Source organism: Rhynchophorus ferrugineus, unplaced genomic scaffold (genome assembly GCF_030347505.1).
Source record: "Rhynchophorus ferrugineus isolate W39M unplaced genomic scaffold, kcgeb_rfMv2 rfM4, whole genome shotgun sequence".
Lineage (NCBI taxonomy): Eukaryota > Metazoa > Arthropoda > Insecta > Coleoptera > Curculionidae > Rhynchophorus > Rhynchophorus ferrugineus.
In genome coordinates this window covers 19,625,315-19,645,586 of record NW_027472583.1, presented here as the reverse complement: position 1 = coordinate 19,645,586, position 20,272 = coordinate 19,625,315, and the positions used below count along the sequence as shown (strand labels likewise).

Below are 20,272 nucleotides of genomic sequence, written 5' to 3'. Positions count from 1 at the left end.
AGATTTTTTTACTTTAGTATTAACAATTTTTACTCTAAACTAGTATTTTTAACTATTACTATTATTTTTATTATATTCATAATATTTATTGAGTATTTATTTTTATTAAATATATTTACTATTTAATATCAATAATTTTGATTAGAGCCGTATATAATATTTAGTATCATAATATTATGCAAATTCATATAAGCTCCATTAATTTAATGTATAAAATAATAACCTATATCTAAATATTTCTTTATTAAATAAATTGGACGATATATTTCAACATTTCATATATATTAAACATTTTAGATTCATTGATACCGAATATTTTTAAAAATGGAAAACTACTATACAAATGACATCAATCAATGGGGATGACGACAGTAATCAACAATTACAAAAATATTGTATTTTGTAATTAAATAGGATTATTCAATTTATAAAAATACATATACTTATATGGAGATAGATTTTTTGGGGTAAAATGGAACCAATGAGATAGAATACATCAGTGATGTTATATGTACAATTCTTTAAACAATACTTCAACATTTACGACGACCAAAAATATAAAAGTCCTTCGTCTATATATTGGTTGGTTGAAGAATGATCGTTTTTGATAACCTCTTTATTTTCGGAAAGTTATAGAATTTTAAAAAATATATATACACCTTTATTCATCAAGCCCAGGGGATTCTATGAGAACTTCGACAATTTATAGGTCTAGCACACAGCAATTACTTACTTTAAAACCCATAATTACAACACGGTATGCATTACTTTGATACTCTCGTGCCCAAATTCATTGTTTACTTACTGTATACTGCAGTTATAATACGAAAAATCGGGATTTTATCTGAAAACCTTTATTTCCTGCAGAGATATGTTAATGAAATAGTTACTAAATTAAAATGTTATACAATGTTTTGGTTCATTAGAAATAATCCAAATTGATAGTTCACTTGTAATAAAAGTAGTTAGTAGCAGTTGTTAACAACATATGCTTAGTTAGCACGTCGCAATGCTGCTGCGTCAAATTTGACTTTAATCGATTTACAACGTTAGCCTCTATTTATTATAGCTAAAGTTTTGAAGAATTTTTCGGATATTTGGCAACATGGCCCACCAATATAATATAATATAATCGAATATTAAAAAAAAATTAAATTTTCAAACATATTGCCTATGGGTTCTTACTGTTTTTATAATGTCTAGTGTTAATAGTATTGTTGATAATTAATAACTTTCATTCGACGACCATAAAATGTTACTCATGTTATCTTAAATGATGCCCGGGTTCTTTATAACACAATTCTACGAGTAACCATCCAATTAAATGGGTTTAAAAGTCATCAGGTCTCGCGAATCGCCGAAAGAATGGCCGATTTTTGACGATTTACGTAACAATCCTGCGAGCCCATACTATTTACGTTTCGTTAGCCTTGAAATATGAAGGAATGCAAGATAAACAAACTTGTGTGAAGGTTCCGCTTACATGTTATGAACTCGCTCAAAATTAAATCACCTTCCAAATGTCAATACTATGTTTAATTGTTTCGTCGAGGAGGCGACATAATGTTATTACGTTCGTAATAGTCGTTATTATATGACTAACAATTATTAAAGCAATTGATACCGGTATAAAAACCATTGTTTCTTTTAATTGGACAACTAATGGAACACCGATGGAATTTTTAATGTGTAAAATTCAAGCATGAAGTTAATTGTGTCTATTAAAGTTGGCGTTCGTTATTTTTTGATTCGGTTTCGTCTTCGTTTTATGCGATTTAAGTGTGTATTTTTAACTATTTTTATATTTTATTTATTATTTAATTAATACATTGTTACTAGTCGTTTCCGTCTCACGTACAATTTGTCTTTATGATAACTTAAATCTAGGTATATAACTAGGAGAACCCATCGGCCCTATCTCAGTCTCTGGTGAAATAATGTTTATTCATGTCACTGCTATATGTTTTAATATATACACCTCACTATACAACACTACACAAGATCAGATGGTTTGATTTTTTTTAGTCTGTATCCTGTTCTGGTGGTATCCAAAAGCTGCAACGAGAATGTGGTCTTTCTTCATGCCCCCTTGCAATTCTCTTGATTTCTTGACTGACTGTGGGTATCTGAAGGTCTTGATGTAGGTAATCAGTCCTAGAGTATTTGGATGCACCCACAATACCTCTCAGGACTTTGTTCTGAAAAATGTGTATTTTATTTATGTTACTCTTTTCAGAACATTGAACTCCCTATGTCCATATAGGTTTCAGTATTTGCTTATATAATAGCAATTTATTATGTACTGATAATAGTGATTTTCTTCCAATTAACCAGTACATTTTCCTATATTTCAATTCCAGTTCTTTTCTTCTTTATATGGTCCTACCAGCGAAGTTTTGCATCAAGATTCATTCCGAGATATTTAGCGTTGTTGCTATATGGAATTATAGTATTTTTTAATGTTATTGGTGCTTGTACGATCTGTTTATATGTGAGCTGCAAATATACGTTCATTATTTCTTATTTTCCAAGCTTCTGTCCAATTATTTATATTGTCACTTACCTGTTGTAATTTTCGTGAGGCTTCGTCACTATTTTCTCCGATAGCTATAATCGCAGTTTTATCAGCAAATGTAGCCATCGTATTATACTCCAATTGTAGTATATTACAAGTGTAGAGTAGATAAAGCATTGGTCCCAGTCCACTTCCTTGTGGTACACCTGCTTTAGCTTATTTTATTGTAGAGTAAGCTTCTTCTTGTTTGACCCTAAATATTCTGGTTGTAATATACGTTTTTAATAGTTCGGTGTGTTGTTTTGGTAGCATTTTTTATAGTTTATGAACAAGGCCTTCATGCCAAACCTTATCCAAGGCTTGTGCTACATCTAAAAAAAGAAAATATAGCTGAGTATACTTTTTTACTTTCGTATGCTTTTTCAATAACATCTATTATTCTGTGGACCTGGTCAGTTGTTGAATGCTTGTTGCTAAACCCAAACTTATTTTTAAATGAATATAGATTTTGGAAGTTTTTTTAGTTTTAGTGTGGTTTCCCTCAACTTTTAGTACACTTATTCCAATAATCCTACAAAATACCTGCTACCAAAGCGATTATGTTTTTGTTAGATAAACATTGTTTAGTGTTGAAATAATTTTGTAAAATGTTGTAAGAGCCGTAAGTCAGAGGGACCTAAATCTGATGGGCTAAATCTGATGTTTTGGTGCTTCAGGTCATTTTTCGTCATTGACATCATAATTAGCCCTTTTAAATAGTCGAAACCAAAACCGACAATTTGGATAAAAGAGAGCAACACCACCATACATTTCTAAAAGTGGTTGATGGGATTCGGCTGCAGATTTATTCAAATTAAACAATAAAAGCTATGAATGCCGGTAAGAAAATTTTAGACGTTCCAAGACTAACGTATGTATACATAATGTTATGTTATGTAGAGATATATGAAAACTATCGGATTTGACAGTTGTTTATAATGAGGCTTCACATTTTGGCCAATAGATATGTTTGATCAAAATACTTAATATCGTCTATTAATAATTAGTACTTATCGGATAAAAGTTAAATTCAATGAGTAAGGAAGGAAAACTAGTGGATAGAGGTAGGCAAAAATTAATTAAAGACTTTTTAACAAGTAATGATTAAAATTAAAGCTAATGTAAGTCCTCGTTTCGGTTTTGTATTGCAAATGGATAGTGATGCTAGTGGCCTGTAAATAAATGTTTTTTATTACATTTACACTGTAAGATTAAGCAGAGTAAAATACTGTTGAAGGACGGGCCGCCTAATTAATAAGAATAATATAATTTCTTATATTCCACGAATATCTATAATTCAATTAAATATTTTATAACAGCTGGTATATTTTTAATTTCGTCCGTCATTTATATTCGACAGAATTTTCGTTTGGTGTTTGTTCTCTTTTACCGGACTTCTTTCAACGTTTTTCGTGTTTTATTCGACGCGATCCTTTTGATGTCTTAATGTATTTTTAATATAATATTATAATTGGAATCGTTTTTCTCGATACCGTGCTTGAAAATGAAAATACTTCCTATGGGAAACGTAACCATTTTAAAAAATAAATGGTTCTATCAACGTATTCAATTAACTGCTCAATTAGACTAGTTATTTATTACCCAGCTACTGTCCTGAATTAATCCTCACTTTTTTCCCATTTAACTTGCCCGACTGTATGCCCCAGTAAGCCGTTTTTTGTTGAATGAAGAGTTACTAAGCTTAAACTCATTAAAACTTAAAAGTACTTAACGTAAATCCAGACAGGTTTTGCAACTTAGCCTTAATTTCAATCAAGACGTCAGATCGTCTGTCGTCCTATGAAATATAACGAAATTAACACGGAGAAAAATCAATCCTGAAAGGACGTCCCGATGTAAACATCCTCCGAGAGAGGGTTTTGTCGTTTAAACGATCTGCATATTTAATGACACACATGCGGTTTACGAATAAAAATGCAGTCGAGATTTTTCGTATTAAGATATTAAACTACTTTGCTGTTTTATTGTGCGACGGTTACGGACGATGTAAAAGACCCTGATTCTACCTAATAGCTGTTAAATATCGGCCGTATTATGGCAGAAATGGGTTTGAAAGTGTCTGAAATGACTACCGTAAACTACTCAGACATAGAAGGCGATTTCTCATCATTGTTCAGAATGAAATGTGAATTACGCCACACCTGAACTGCAAACGATATATTCTTAATTATCAATGAACTCACCAAAAAATCAATAATTAAAATAAAAGTTCGAAACTGGTCAACGATTTATTCTGAACTAATACAAAATAGCATACCGCACGAATGTATTCCCACTGTGCATCTGAATTGTTTTTTCTGAATATTTTTTTCTTTTTATATATTTCTTCTAAGTATATGGCTGAACGCTATATATATATTAAGCTTTTGTAATTCAGATTTTTTTAATTTTTACTCTTCAAGTTCTATTGACTCTTTTTATCAACCAAAACAAGCTACACCTAATTATTATGTTCATTAGAACAGTGTCCTACTTAGCATGGTCCACACAATTGATTGAATTAAAATTTTTCACTATTTTCTGCTAACAACTAACAATAAACGTTTCCAAAACAGCTTTGTTTTGGCAGTGTAGGATTACTAGTCGGCTTGATGGCTTACTAGCTTAGCAACCCCTTGTTTGCCTCCGATAAGTTTAAATAGGCTTTTATTATTAACTGATCAATCAATCTCTTTGATGTTATGTCAAGTTGAGAATGTTTTCCGACTAGCCATCTTCAGCTTTTTGTACGTGATATTTCTGCTGGAGGAATTTGGTATCCCTCTAGTGATATAATTAGGTTTCTAGTCTTTCACCACAACGCAAAATTGGCTTGAACAGATCACACGCTATTGAGCTGCATTTTCGATTCTCTAGTTCAATCCAACAATATATGGCATCCCAACTATTAGTTTACAAATTACGGTGATTTTAGGGAAAGACTATTTATAATTTTCAAATCAAAATAATGAATGCTGTTTGGTATTGTTCAGACGAAATGAAAAATATTTTTTACGTTCGTGTCTGGAATCAGAGGAAGCCTACTAGGAAATTCATCTTAACCGAAAACTTATTGAGTAATGCGGTAAGATTGATAAGTGAAGTGACAAGATTCCTAATATTCTTTGCTAACTTGCAGACCACCTTATATTTGACTGGCTTTAATTAGTCATCAAAACTATTTAAATCGTAATGTGAAAGTTACTTTTGATTACTAATATAAATATTGTTATATTATGTAATTATTTCAAGCGATTGTGTCCAAAATTACGTAATAGAACTTGACAACAAATAGATTAATAAGATGATAAAAGTAATAAAGTATTAATTTGTATGTTATATATTATCCTGTCTGAATAAAATGCCTAAACGTATGCTGTCACATTTCATCCAAGGTATATTAAGCTTATTTTATTTGGCATATCTTTAGTAAATTTTCAACTTTTTACCTAATAAGCGATATTCTTGAGAAAAGGATATTAATTACAATTTTAATTAGTACAAATTAATGTTAAAATTTTCCAGATATATAAGAAATATCATTGGTCATTTTATAATAGCTGTTCTTTAATTTGTATTTTTATTTTAATATTGTTAATATTTAAGAGCGATAAAGTTCCTCATTAAATGAAAGATTTAATTAATTCTTTTGATTAAAATTCTCTTTATATAGCATAGAGTGTGTCTTATATAGACTCTGATATTTTATAAATGATTTCATTTATAATATTAATATATTACAAGGCAAATAATATTACATTTTAAAAAGATGAATTGTTAGTCTTTTCTTGAAGCTATTAATGTAAAGTTAATATTATTATATTAAACATAACCGAAGTGAACGGGTTTGGGATATAAAGAAACAACATTATAAAAACATTTATTGAAAACGTCGAAATATCGTTTTTACAACTTGGTACTTCTGTACTTTAACCGTTACAACACTGAAAAACGTACATACCAAAACGAATCGAAGCTACAGCTGACAGTAATAATCTAGGAACTGTGATGTGAGAGTTTTTATTTAGCAGTATCGAACGACAGACACATTTCAACAGATCTAGTTTTCAGGTATCATGCCAAAAAAAAGACTGCCCGTGTTCGCCTTGAACCGTAGAGTTAAAATGCACTCAGATCACCAATAAAACGCACACTCTCCGAATAGGATAATTATTATATATAGTAATAAAGACGGAGCTGCAACGGAAAATAGAGCAACAGATCGGTAGGTCTGTAAAATTGGGCGTAATTTCAATTTCTCCAGCCGTGACGCGATAACTCTCAGTGCTAAGGTCGTTGTTTTTAATGGTGTTGAAGAATGAAATTACTGAGCCTACTATACCCGTGTTAGGCCGTTGTGGAGAAAGTGACTATCGTTTGATGATATAGTATCCGTGTTTTATGGAACTTTATGTTAAAGAGATTTTATATTTTTCGATGTGTACGATTCATAATTTAATACGTAATAAATTTACGGTAATACAGTATGTTTGTACTACCTGCATTTTAAAATTTTAGGTATTTTCATGTCTTATTTCATGTTTTTTTTTTACTTTCACTTAAAATAATCTTTATTATTTTAAATAGTTAGCCAATAAGTTTATTGAAGCAGTATGTTATACATACTTATTATATACTTTCATAACGGTCCAGATTTCTGACTCTTTCCAACTATATGTGAATTTGCTAACATCTAGGTCTGATATTTTCATTGACGCCGTGTTTTGTATGTTAATTAGCTGGACTTGTTTACTTATATATTAAATTAAATCTGAACTATTTTAACAATTTTAATTAGATACGTTTTTTTGATATAGAATTTTACCGTTGATTTTAGCAATATTAATCCACAGTTAATACTAATTGAGCCAGCTTAGTTAACGCATTGGTCAAGGTAGCAGGAAATCCAACCAAGAATAACCATTTGAGTCACGTCAGTAAACAAGCTGGGTAAGATCGGATACCTGGCCGGATCGGCTACGCGACGTGTTTAATATAAAAAACGCGAAAAACAGAACCAAGTATCGGAAATGATGTATTTCAAGAGAATGAAAAGACTGACAATGATGGACATGATGAGAAACACAGCATTAAGAAAAGATCTCAACAGATAATCTTTAAAAGAATACATAGAAAGGAGACAGCTCAGTTGATGGGGAAATTACAAAATCAAGACAGTTTAAAGGAATTTGAGAAAGACCCTTTGTATTGTGCAACTTAACGTTTTCGCAACTTTGTCATTTGCCCTTTTCTATCTATTTGAACATATATAGATACTCTCACATGTTATATTTCTCTTTGGTATTCATGACAGAGACAATTATTACCTTATACTTATTCATAATTTTGAATAAATATTGTTAAAAATGTCAGAAAGATAAATTTGGTAAGTATGTCTATAGAAATCTAATAGTTATTTCCCAAAATACCGTTTTTATAATTATAGCTTTATTACGTATTTTGGTCTCTCTGAGATATTGCCGGTTAGTGTTTGATCTCATTTTGTTGCCTCTATCTGGCGTCTGGGTTATTTGAAAGATAGAAAAACTTTTATACTTGGCCATTGACTGGATGGGAAAGTGATGGCTTTCAAAGTAGGCGTGATTGAGGTGTTTTAATTCATTCAGTAAGCTCACAATTTGTTATAATTCGCGAGTCAGGGTCGAGAAGTCTAAATAGGGAAACCAATATTAAAGATCGCCATGGTTCACTTAAATTGTAATTAATAGAAATATAAGCAGTATAAAGTAAAGTGTTTCTTTAATTCGCAAGAAAGTCTAGCTGAATTTATCAGCTGGGGGCAACCAAACAAACAAACAAATGTGCTACAACGGCAGCTCTCTATGAGAGCTATCGAAGAACTTCTCCAATGACGAAGAGATAACTAGTTTTTTATTAACAAACATTGGGTATTAACTGAATAATTTAATGATTAATATAAAGAGAGTGTGGGAACCGAAGAGAAGAGAGAAGGACCAAAGAACGATCTAAGTGAACCTGTGGTGAGTATATCTGCGTAATACTGCAGAAATATTAACAAATCATTATCTGTTTGAACGTCCACGTGTAGTGCCTATTTTTAGTTTACGGCCGCGCGATCGGTGTAGTAGGCCAGAATTCAGCTTTATTTGTAAACAGAGCCAATAATATCTAATTTGCGAGACGACGTTGTCCTTAGAACGTCCCCGTAGGCTTGGCAACGTCGCAGAAAAAAATCGCACCTCTCTCACGTCCCCCGAGCGGTACCAACGGCAACGGTCTGGCACAGATTTCTTCCACACATCGTGAGCGATCCCGGTTTTCCGCGAATTTCGAAAAGGAAAAGCAGAAAAACCGATTGCCGTTTTTTCCACCGCCGTCCATTTCGTAATCGCCCGTCGCGGCCGTTTACGATCCAAAGTTCGCGCGATTTTTTCCGTCTACCGCCAATAGCCGCGCGATACGGGCATCGGCAACAGCGCTAATTAGAAATAGTATGGTGCGCAATTGAACTGGTCACGCAGAATCATCGGCAGCAGGTTTTGTCGGACGCGATACGGGGTAAAAAAAATATCGAACGCTTCGGTGGAATTCTAGGAAAAATGTATCGAAATTAGTAAGGCAGGGAAGACATTCTGTTCGGTGGTCAGATTTAGATATCAATTTAATATCTAGCTCGAACGCGATAATGCGTACTCTTTATACTGAGACTCGTTCAATTTATTATTAGAATGAATGTAGTATAATCAAATCAGAAGAAAAACTAATTATTATATTTTTGGCACAGGATGTTTTCTTCAGTGGCTTCAATATTATCGTGATTAATTTTTTCTGTCCGCTCTGTTAGATTTCATCAACAACCATTAAAAACTCATTGTATATTGCAACTGATCGTGATTTTATGATAACAAACTTGTTTCGTCTTATCATCTTTGAATTTCAGATTTAAACTCAACGTTTTCTACTACAAATTTGTACATATTTCGTATTTACTATAGAAACAATTGTTACATTATATTTGGCGTATAACTTCTGACAGTATTTATCTATATTTATTTTTATATTTTTATTTTATATATTTATTTTTATTATTTAGAAATTTACCCAAAATATGCCATGTCATGTTACAAATAGAACTTAGTATTAAATTATTTAATAAATTCGTGGAAATGAATCGGACTCATAGTGATTAAACATACTTTTACTTGTTTCGAAGATAAAACAGCTTATGGATCCATGACTGTAGTTTAACGTTAATGTATCCGGTGGTCTAATTTAGTCGTTAATGCACCTAGAGTAAATTGCATTTGCGGGAAGTTTTATTTTTTTACTCCAATTTGAAGAAAAATGCAGTGAAAGTAATCGAATGATGTATGAAGCTTATAACAAATATGTTCCATCGGTTTCAATATGTGAATATTGGGTTCGACATTTGAAAAGTGATGATTTTGAGAACGAAGATTAAGCACTTTCTGGACAGTCAAAAAAAATCAATACTAGGATTTGAAATTATTATTGGACGAAATAGCAATTGTGATCGCTACCGACTGCAATTGCTGCGTTTAAGCCAAGCACTGTGCGAAAAAAGCATGACAGACGCTCGACTATATGTTGCAAAAACGGTGCAAACATACATGGAGCCATTAAAATGGGAAGTGATATTCGCCAGACCTTCTTCTTTGTGATAACTACTACGAGTCGTGACCTATCTAAGTAGGGATTCACTTCTTATGAAGATACCAATGTGTTGATTTATGGATAGCCTCAAATGACACATCGTTCTTCTGAGATGGAATCTGTAAATTGCATGAGACATGGGAAAAAGGAGTGGCTACCGATGTACAGTACTGTGAATAAAATATTTTTAAAAAAATTTAACCGACTTCAAAAAATAAATGAGGCACTCACTATGAGGAAGAATAAGAGTACAGAAACAATGATTGAAAATAAAATATTTTTAACAAAAAAAAGAACTACTTTCAAAAAATCAATAAGGAACTCACTAAAAATTAAAAATAATCAAACTTAGATTTTTAACACAATTTTTTTTAAAATAAAATATGTACATAATCGTTGTACTAACTAAATACAAATAAACAAAGCCCTTATTTAATCTATATTCTACTATATACACAAAATTTAGCTTAATACCTATCTAAATCTATTTATCTATTTACAATATTATTTTAACTACTACCAACTAACTACTTTGAAATCGATACCGAACCCAAACAGTTATATTAATTTAGATTTGTTGTAGTAATTAAAATAATATTGTAGACAAATATATTTCGCTAGGTATTAAGCTAAATTGGTTTTTGTTTATTTTTATTTAGTTAATTTAATTAACTTGTTGATTTTTGGTGAGTTCCTTATTTATATTTTGAAGTAGGTTCAATTTTTTTAAAAATAATTAATTTTTCTCTTTTTAGCGTTAGATATTTACTAAATAAATTACGCTGTTATTTTATTAAGTATAACAATGGAGAGCTCAAGTAAAAGTGCAGCCGGTATGAAGAAAAATAGGAATACAGAAACAATGATTGAAAATAAGGAGCGCTTCAGGCCCCGGGGCTCGCTACCTAGCCTAGGTGATTTGACAAATGTTCTAACTAAACAACAACAAAACGTTATTGTCACTGCTTTGAATCGAAACCCGCGAGCTCCGTTCGGGAGCTAAACGTTTTAACCATTACACCATAGAAGAATATTATAGAACTGAATGGCTTTTGCACTGAACGACTTCCGATTTTCCATCACATCAGCTCAGCAGTAACATTATACACGAATACCTGATTATTTTAGATAAAAAATATGTGAGAACTTTGTATGTGCCTTTGAGATTTAAGCGTTTCCGCCGATTTCTCCCCTTGCCCCCAACAGATCCTGATTTGGTTTCTATGGGACCACCTCGGAACTACACTCTTTCGAACAAAAAAATAATTTTTACTTACATACAAACTTACACAATAAAATATAAAGTCGAGCATAGAACCTCCTCCTTTTTTTTTGAACTCGGTTAATAAAATACATTGTATCGAAACTCACTGATTTTTCAAAATTAGTCATTATCCCAATTCAAGTATTTATAAAAATAAACATTTTATCCATATATGGTCGGTCTGGTTTATGTAAAGGTTTCACTTCCACCTACAAACTTATTTCATATTGCGGATGTATTCGTCTTCGTCAATATCACCGATTTAGATCACTTCAGTTCAGTGAATTTGCGTATTACCAGGAAAAAAAAAGAGAGATAGCTAGAGAGAAAAAAATACATATCCCGCGGGATTACAAGAGCCGCCCGAAAGTTCTGATTAAGATTTGTATGCAAAAAGTTTTCGGTCCTGAAAGATATTGAACGTCTCAGTGAGTGATTGGATCCGTATATTGAACCATTGTGGCTACAATGACGAATTTCCCTCAACCCTCCGACTCCACCGCATGGGGACAAATTGAACGTATGATGCAGGTGTGTCCGGTTAGTAGTGGGTATAAGGAGAAATTTCATTTTGTCCAATTCAAGATAATATAAGGAAATCTGATTTATTTGAAGCCAGAAATGAACGCGCTTCCAATAAATGGACCCCAAATAAAAGGCGTGTATATCATTTGGCCTGGAAATGTTACTAAATGTTGAGATATATTGTTCTTATGTCCCACGATAACAAAAATCCTTATTGAAATGAAATTTTATGATATTCATATAGTTCATTAATCTGAATAAAATTCGTTATTTTTGAATAATTTTTTAAAATAATTTTAACAGTGCTTAAAGAGACAAAAGCCTTTTGAAACTAGTATAGTTAAGTGTTGAATTTGTGTCGCATTTTAAATTTATGCGGACCACCAATTTGAATACATCAATCAAAAGCTAATTAAATTTATTGACATTTTAGATCGGGACTTATCTGGAAAAATTGTTACTACTACGGTCGAGTCGAATGTTGAAAAAGGAATATGACAAAGTACGGGAAGAAGCGATTTTGTTCCATAACAATACAGGCGGCATGTTAACTACACGGCAAGTTCATGAAAACTTTCTTGGAAACGCTTAAAACGTCCAGATATTGTTCTTTTTGTAACATTTTCATTTTTATAAAAATAAATAGCATAGAAAATTTGTTTGAATTTGCCTAGAACAATCACAAATTTTAAACAATCAGCAGCATTTGAACCCGCGGCTATCGCAACAGTAGGACGACCGCCCTGTCGCCTTTACCAATAGTATAGAGATTGACCAGAGTTTCAAAAGACACTCTGTTGACTTAATATAATAATATTTTCGTAAAAATGTAGATTTTAAGCAATCAAAATTATAATTCAATAACGAATAAATATTTTATAAACTACTTTTGAAAGAAAGTTACCCACTTAACACTCATTTAAATAGTTTTTATTTCAGAAACAAATTAGTTTTTTCGAATGTAAATACTATCCAATAGAGAAAAAAATAAACCATCGACTCAGATGTTTGTACGATGGCAGCAATGCCCACCAGATGTTCGCCATATCGTTAATTTGACAACAAGCCTAGCTATAAATATAAGAAAATATTATATTTCAATGTTGCATTGTTCACGAATACTCTTGACCTATAATATAATATTATTTTTAATTTTGCTTTATCATGATAATTAACGTATACGTTGCTGCTGAACAATCATAATTTTTTATTGCGGAATGGTTGGAATGCCTTACCACTTAGACCTGTTTAAAGCAAGCCTCATATGTTAAAATTATTTCAACAAAAAAGATATTAACATAGAATTATTTATTGGGAAGTAAGATATTATGGCGATTTTATGGATGTTTTGGATGATGGTAATATCTGGCCTGTAGATTAATTTTATAACAGATGATGTTACTATAAACTAAATCGCATCAGGTACATTTGTAGCCAACATCATGGCGAAGCCTTACTGACTTCACTTTTCGGTATGTGTCATTTTATCGAGGATCAAAAAAAACATGTTTTCAGTGCGTTGAAAATGCCTGAATTTGTACCGAGTAAAACGCATTTACGGGAAGTTTTACTTTTTTACTTAAATTTGAAGACTGAAAGGGGCTGAAAGTAATCGAATGCTGTGTGAAGCCTATGGCAAACATGCTCCATCGATTTATCGATCGATCAAGAAGACAAGAAGCAGCCTGAACAACAAAAATTGAACACATTACTTGATGAAATCATCAATGGGGATCGCTATCGCCTACAATCGATGGGTTTAAGCCTAGTACTGCGCCAAAAAATGCGCTTCAATGCGAGCGAAGATACAACGGTGTTAGTATGACATCAGTATTCAGTATTTTTTTAGTATGATATTGTTCAACCACCTGTTGCAAAAACCGGTGAAAATATAGTCGGACACATTGAAATGGGAAGTGCTTCCTCACCCACTCTATGCTCCAGATCTTGCTTCTTCTGATTCTTATTTTTTCAGACAGGAAAAAGTAGCACCTTTTCACGTTCAAAGCTTCAAAGTAAAAAAAGTCCTATAAAACGAATTTATAGGACTAATAATGGTTACACAATTTGTGTATTTATCTAAAAAAATTTGTTAATCGATGTATTCATTTATATATCTGGGTCATTGATAAATTATTTCATGAAATAAAACCAGAAAATACAACAACACCCCATTATAGAGTGAATTACGTCAGTGTTCAGTGATGATTAGCGTTGAGAACTATGGACTGAAAACAGTCGAAATAGTCGATAGTCGCAAAACAGTCGAAACAGTCGATAGTCAAAAAACTAGCGACTGAAAATAGTAATTACCATATTCAGTCAAATGCACGGTTCGAGGGTTTTTTTTTAATTCGTGATGTCAGACGAAGATGTACGAATCCTTTCCTGTATACGTCGTGAAAGACGAAAAGACCGAGATAATTGCTAGGGGCAGTTAATTTTATATGTGGTTATACTTTCCAATGTTAGTGTAAGCAAGATAGTGATGTGTAAATTCCTTCACGAACTAACTTTTAAAAAGAATAGGAAAAAAAAATTACTGAATACTATTATGATAATAATACATAATTTTTATATTTGAATGTTCTGTGGATCTGTAAAAAGGAATGTAATTTTTCTATGGAATGGAATATACCCCACAAATGTTTTGTTATATTTTAATATGTTAATTGCTATTTTAAAAAATATACTATAATAAATATAGACAATACAATAGGACTAAAACAAAACCTAAAATCTAAAGATGTACAATAATCATAAAAACCATATAAAAATTAAAGATATACATAATCATAGAAAAAGAACTAATCCATGACATAATTAAAAATGATGAAATAAAAAATAAATAAAATAATATTTAAATAAAATAGTAATAGAATAAATAAAATAATAATAATAATAAAATAAAAAATAAATGAAATTATATAAATGCTTTATTTATTATTGAGCGGTAATATTTTTTAACAAAAATCGAATGAGTAATCGAAATGTTACCTATTATTGCCATAAAAACAGTGAAAATAAGTTACTATTTATCATTCTCAATTTTAATCTTTTTACTCTATTACATTAACAATCTTGAAAAATATCGTACCAAAATGCTATAATATAGATATGTAATATATTGTTATTTACAAGCAATCCATCAAAAAAAAACTACATATATTACATATTTACAAATCTATATAAGCACAAATTGGGTACCTTATCGGAGGAGAGAGCCATAACGTTAAAAATCAGTCGAATGAAACAAGTAGAACCAAAAATATTAACTAAAAGTACGAATGAAACAGTCGATAAATAGTACCAAAATCAGTCGGAACGAAAATAACGACTGAAAACAGTTACTGGTAAAAAGTAGTAAAATCAGTCGAATCAAAAGTAGCGACTGAAACAGTCGATAGTAAAAAGTAATCAATTACGAAACAGTCGATAGTCAATATCAGTCGATAGTTCCCAACACTAGTGATGACACACTATGATTTTTTCTTCTTGGTGAATATTTTCTCTAATAAATATAACGGTTCATTGAAAAAATCTTATATCTTGACTGATATTATATTTATTTATATTATTAGTGATATATCATTTCTACATTCAAAACATAAATTATATCAGTTTTATAGTTATATTGATGTTTTTGCCAACAATTCTAGGATGTATACGTTGTCTGATATTTTTATCTGATTTTTTCAGGTCTGTATGTTACTCAGAGTTTTTTTTTTCTTTTTTCTTTGCAGCTTTCACGACTATACAATTGTATCTTTGAGTTTGGGACAGGACATTCCATACAAAGGACGTCGATAAACACAAATGTTTATGTGTATAAGTATTTTTTTATAATAAATGAAAGTAAAATATATGACAAACAATGTGTGCCTAGAAGAAATTGTTGGTATAGATAAAATAAACGTCAACAGCGAAATGTCAACGTTCAACGTGACAGAAATAGGGGTGAACTGTTAAAAGATACAAAGACAAACGACAATTAATGAGAGTAATTATTCGTTCCGAATCTTATTTTTATAGAGGAAAGGCGATGGCAGTTGCTCAATAGGTGGAAGACAGACATTGGGGATTGGTCACAGAATGCACAGCTCGATGCAGAGCTTGAGAACATCAAGTAGCTGTGCAAGAATTAACATTGTCCCAGTCTCAGACGATTGAGTTTCACTGCATGGGAATGGGTAGAGGGGACAGGAATGAGACAGAAAAAGTCACTTATTATTTCAAAAAGTATGTTTAATCCATCTTCTGAGTCTTAGCGTATTTGTACTACTGCTCTGGTAAAGGTTCTGATGATAAGATAGAGGTCAGCGTGGATACAATGTTCTCGAAAGGGAGTCGAGAGTGGACGGCACACGTCGTCGCGGCGTCTGCCTATATATAACTATCCCTTATCCAAATATAAAACTCACAATAAAACAGAAAATTAATGATTTTGCAGCTTTCTCGCTCGATGTTCATTGTTTACTAAATGTAGACTGACGTCATATGATACTGGCGAGCGTTTTGGCGTAAATTTAAATCGTACAAGAGTTTTTTTTCTCTAAAAATCTTAATCCCGTGTATAAAAAATATATTTTTGAGAACTACTAAATACATTAGAATATTATAGGATATTTATCTACTAATTAGTCCGCATTCCAATTGAATAACATACTATTTTCAAATAATTCAGCACATTTCAGTGTTTAATTATACTTGTTGATTGCAGATTATTGAGTATTGAGTAATACAAAAAATACATTACGGCATATTTATTAATAATAAGTTTCCTTCCAAATTAAATTGATATTTTTTTCTAAAATGCTACTTTAAGGCTATTGACGTCTATTTTTTTGAGCGCCCGCTTATATAGGGGATTTTCAAAATAACGCCAGGTCACTCTGACATATTTTTATTACCATTTATACGCGGAATCGAATACATAAGATAAAATATTTAGTGGCGTTTCGTTTTTTGATCTAGTTAATTTATTTTGTGGTTGCTAACAAACATCTTTCGAACTAACAACTTTTTTGCGCTTGTAAACTGGAACGTTATTGAAATATTATTGAATTATTTGCTTTCATTAATTTTTCAAAGTTAGTGTATATCGTGTTCATTTCATGATGTATTAATATAATGCTGATGTCAAATCAAATCAAGTAGAATTACTTGAACTTGGATAAAATCCAAGATCAGATTGGTTCTATTATTTTTGGACAGTTTCATCATTATTTTTAATTACTCTTATATAACTTAATAATTAATTGCAATAATGACGGTCTAGACAAAAATAGCAAGATCTAATAATCGTAGTATGTTTTTTTATTGTGAATCAATTCCTCCTTTGTCAAACTGTCAATTAGGAAACTTATTTCAGTTTTGTGGTGACAAATGGCACTTATTGTGTCGAAATATAAATAGAGAGGGACAAAGGGGCTTGCAATGATTAAACTCAAATAATAGAAAACTCAAAAAAAGTCAGCTGTAGATAAGAGAATTGCAGAGTGAATTCCAAAATATGAGAAGCATACAACATCCTATATTCCGCCTAAGACAAATAGTAAAAAACTATGTTACAACCCTATAAAACAGCCTAGCATTCATATATTTGGAAAAGGTATTTGACAGAGTAATAAGATACGTATTACGGTTCATATTGTAATACGTACAAAAAAGAGTAATTCAAGAAATCTATAAATAACATATCTAAAATTTAAGGACTCAAGACAAGGCGGAGTCCTAACCCAACTTTGTTAATGTTTGTGGATGAAATCCTATGAAATATTAATTAAAAACGCGGGATTTCACATGCCCAAACATGATAGCAAAGGGATATGGAATGATATTGAACAAAACCAAAATTTTTATGGTTATGGAAGAACCGAAGAAAGTAAATATCCAAAATCGAAAACAAGAAAATATAAATAAATTCATTTAAATATCTGGGAATAGAAATTGAAAGTAACGGAAGCTAGGAGAAGGAAGTTTAAGTAGAATTGGAGAAGCTATGAATTTAGCAAGAAACAAAGGGCAAAGAGACAATAGATACCGAATGCAACACTTACACCATTCGTGTGGTACATTCTCATGGAGGTAAAACGAAATGAAAAAGTGGTGTTTACATTATGTGACCGTTATTTATTGAAGTAATATAAAAATGTGGAAAATACTAAATAGATAAAACGGCTGGCAGCGGTGTCACCTGCCTAAACCAAACGATGGTCGGTTACTGAATGATTGGAAATACCCTTAAATAACATCCCAGATAAAGGTCTCGGGGTTGCCTGCTATTCGTTATCAGGTTCTGGTTGGCGCTGCTGGCACCCCGCCCGGGTTCAACATCTGGGATTATATTTCTGGGTATTTTGTAGACCGTTATTCCACTATGTAAAATTCGTGCCTCAAGATCGCCACATCGGCGTTGAAAGACTCAGAAAGACTCTGCGAGTACACAATTTTGAGAAGCGAAGAGTTTTTAAACGCCATATAAAACTAAATTAAACTAATTATCTAATAATATATGAATCAACAATCAGTTGTGCTGTAAAATTGATCTTTTACTATGTATTTCTTCCATTCTCTGTACTGATATAAAGGTTTTCTTATTCTATAGTATTTTAAGTTTTTCCGTTTATACAGTTAGGAAATATGTTTTTTTCTTATAATTTAAAGTTTGCTCAACTTGTGACAATCGGTAGTATTCAGTCTTTTCATCAAGTCTCACATGGATTTTTAAAATTAAAAATAGAGTGTAAAAGAAATAACTTAAGTAACTTTTTTATATAAGATTATTATTATTATCTAAAGGTGTTTTACAAGTGATTTCTAAGACATTTTGTTGATAATATACTGAAAAAAGAAATTAGGAAAGTTACTCAGTATAACGAGTCTCCTCAAATAAACTAATATGACAAGCAAATTTAATCAACATTCTTGAAACATGCATAATAATATGATAGTGATCAGTGAACTTGGAGTATTAAAAATGACTTGGGATCTATATAAATAGTAGTATACAAAAAATCAGGAACTTGTATATTTATTAAATTTGAACAATTTATGGGAAAATATCAGAATAAACGTTTCCTGGCTCAATTTACGTCAAAACAGCTGCTAATTTACAACAGAAGAAAAAATAGTGCTAATCGATAACGAACACAAACCAAAGCTTGGTACCACCTTTAAATTCATACGAAGGTTGTCGACATACGTGTAATATAATTTTATTCGAAGGCTACGCATTACACATTCATCTACGACGTTCCTAGTTTATACAAGGATATCAAAAGCATATAGAATTAAATAATGGAACACAGTTTTCTTTATTGTATTTGTTTTTTTTCTCAATTCTCAAAGGCAGTTCATTATTACAACAATGTAAAGTTATATTATTATAAAATGCTAATTAGATGTTTTATGTTTTAGGAATTCTTTCCGGTCATTTCCAAGTATATAAGTTATGAAATGTGAATGATGAATTTATTTCTAAGTTACCTTGTTTTAACATAAATGTCCATGATATATTCTGTATAGAACGGTTTCCTAAGTTTTCGTTACTACAAATGGTCTACGGCTGAGGAACTGAACTATTGCAATCCAATTTTGGTCACCGTACATCCAGAACTATAAGCTTTTGTTCAAATTTCGGTAAATTATGTTATTTCACAGCCACTTTATTACGACTTTCGTGGAATTATATCCTAAACTGCGATATTTGTGACAAGAATTTACGGGTTAGTTGTGTTTTTCAGAGCTTGGGTGTTTCCTAATTGTAATAGGTTGTAGCTAGATTGCCTTCTATCGTTAACTTGTATTCTTTTCTTGATAATGTGCTTTTTCTCTTGCTAAGTAAGTTGATTCCGGTTAATTAATTAAATTTAAAAGATAACAGCTTTGTGAGCTTCCTGGAACTGACTGTGCCAGTTTGGAATTGTTAAGGTTTTAAAATTACAAAAACTTTTATTTTAATTTTATCTTTTTTTTTCGTTAAAAAAATATTCCAAGTAACTTAAATTTTATTGCTTCACTTTATTAGCTTTCTTTACATATGAATGTGATGATCGCATTCAATTTGATCGCTGATCTGAAATTAATGGAAATCATGCACTGATCACCGATTAGAAAGGTGCCATTTTAAAAATTTTTCTTTTACTAGGGCCTCCATTGTGAGCAGCATCTCTATTCTTATGGATGATCCAAAGACGTGTTAATTATTTGATAGTTGTGAGTAGTTACGTTTTGTCTTGTTGTTTTACGTTTTTTACTCAGTTATAATTTTA

The 20,272-nt window shown here is 31.3% G+C and overlaps 1 protein-coding gene and 2 long non-coding RNA genes across 9 annotated transcripts in view; 2 read left to right on the top strand and 1 right to left on the bottom strand.

Moving 5' to 3' along the window:
- Window positions 1–20,272, top strand: part of foxo (forkhead box, sub-group O) — a 324,250-nt gene that overhangs the window by 45,033 nt on the left and 258,945 nt on the right. The window lies entirely within an intron of this gene.
- LOC143194820 (uncharacterized) lies at window positions 2,254–2,818 on the bottom strand. Its single transcript, XR_013005392.1, has 2 exons — window positions 2,564–2,818; window positions 2,254–2,496 (listed from the first exon to the last, which is right to left on the bottom strand). It is a non-coding gene; the product is annotated as an uncharacterized LOC143194820 (long non-coding RNA).
- Window positions 15,474–18,855, top strand: LOC143196690 (uncharacterized). Its single transcript, XR_013005787.1, has 3 exons — window positions 15,474–15,941; window positions 16,039–17,883; window positions 18,032–18,855. It is a non-coding gene; the product is annotated as an uncharacterized LOC143196690 (long non-coding RNA).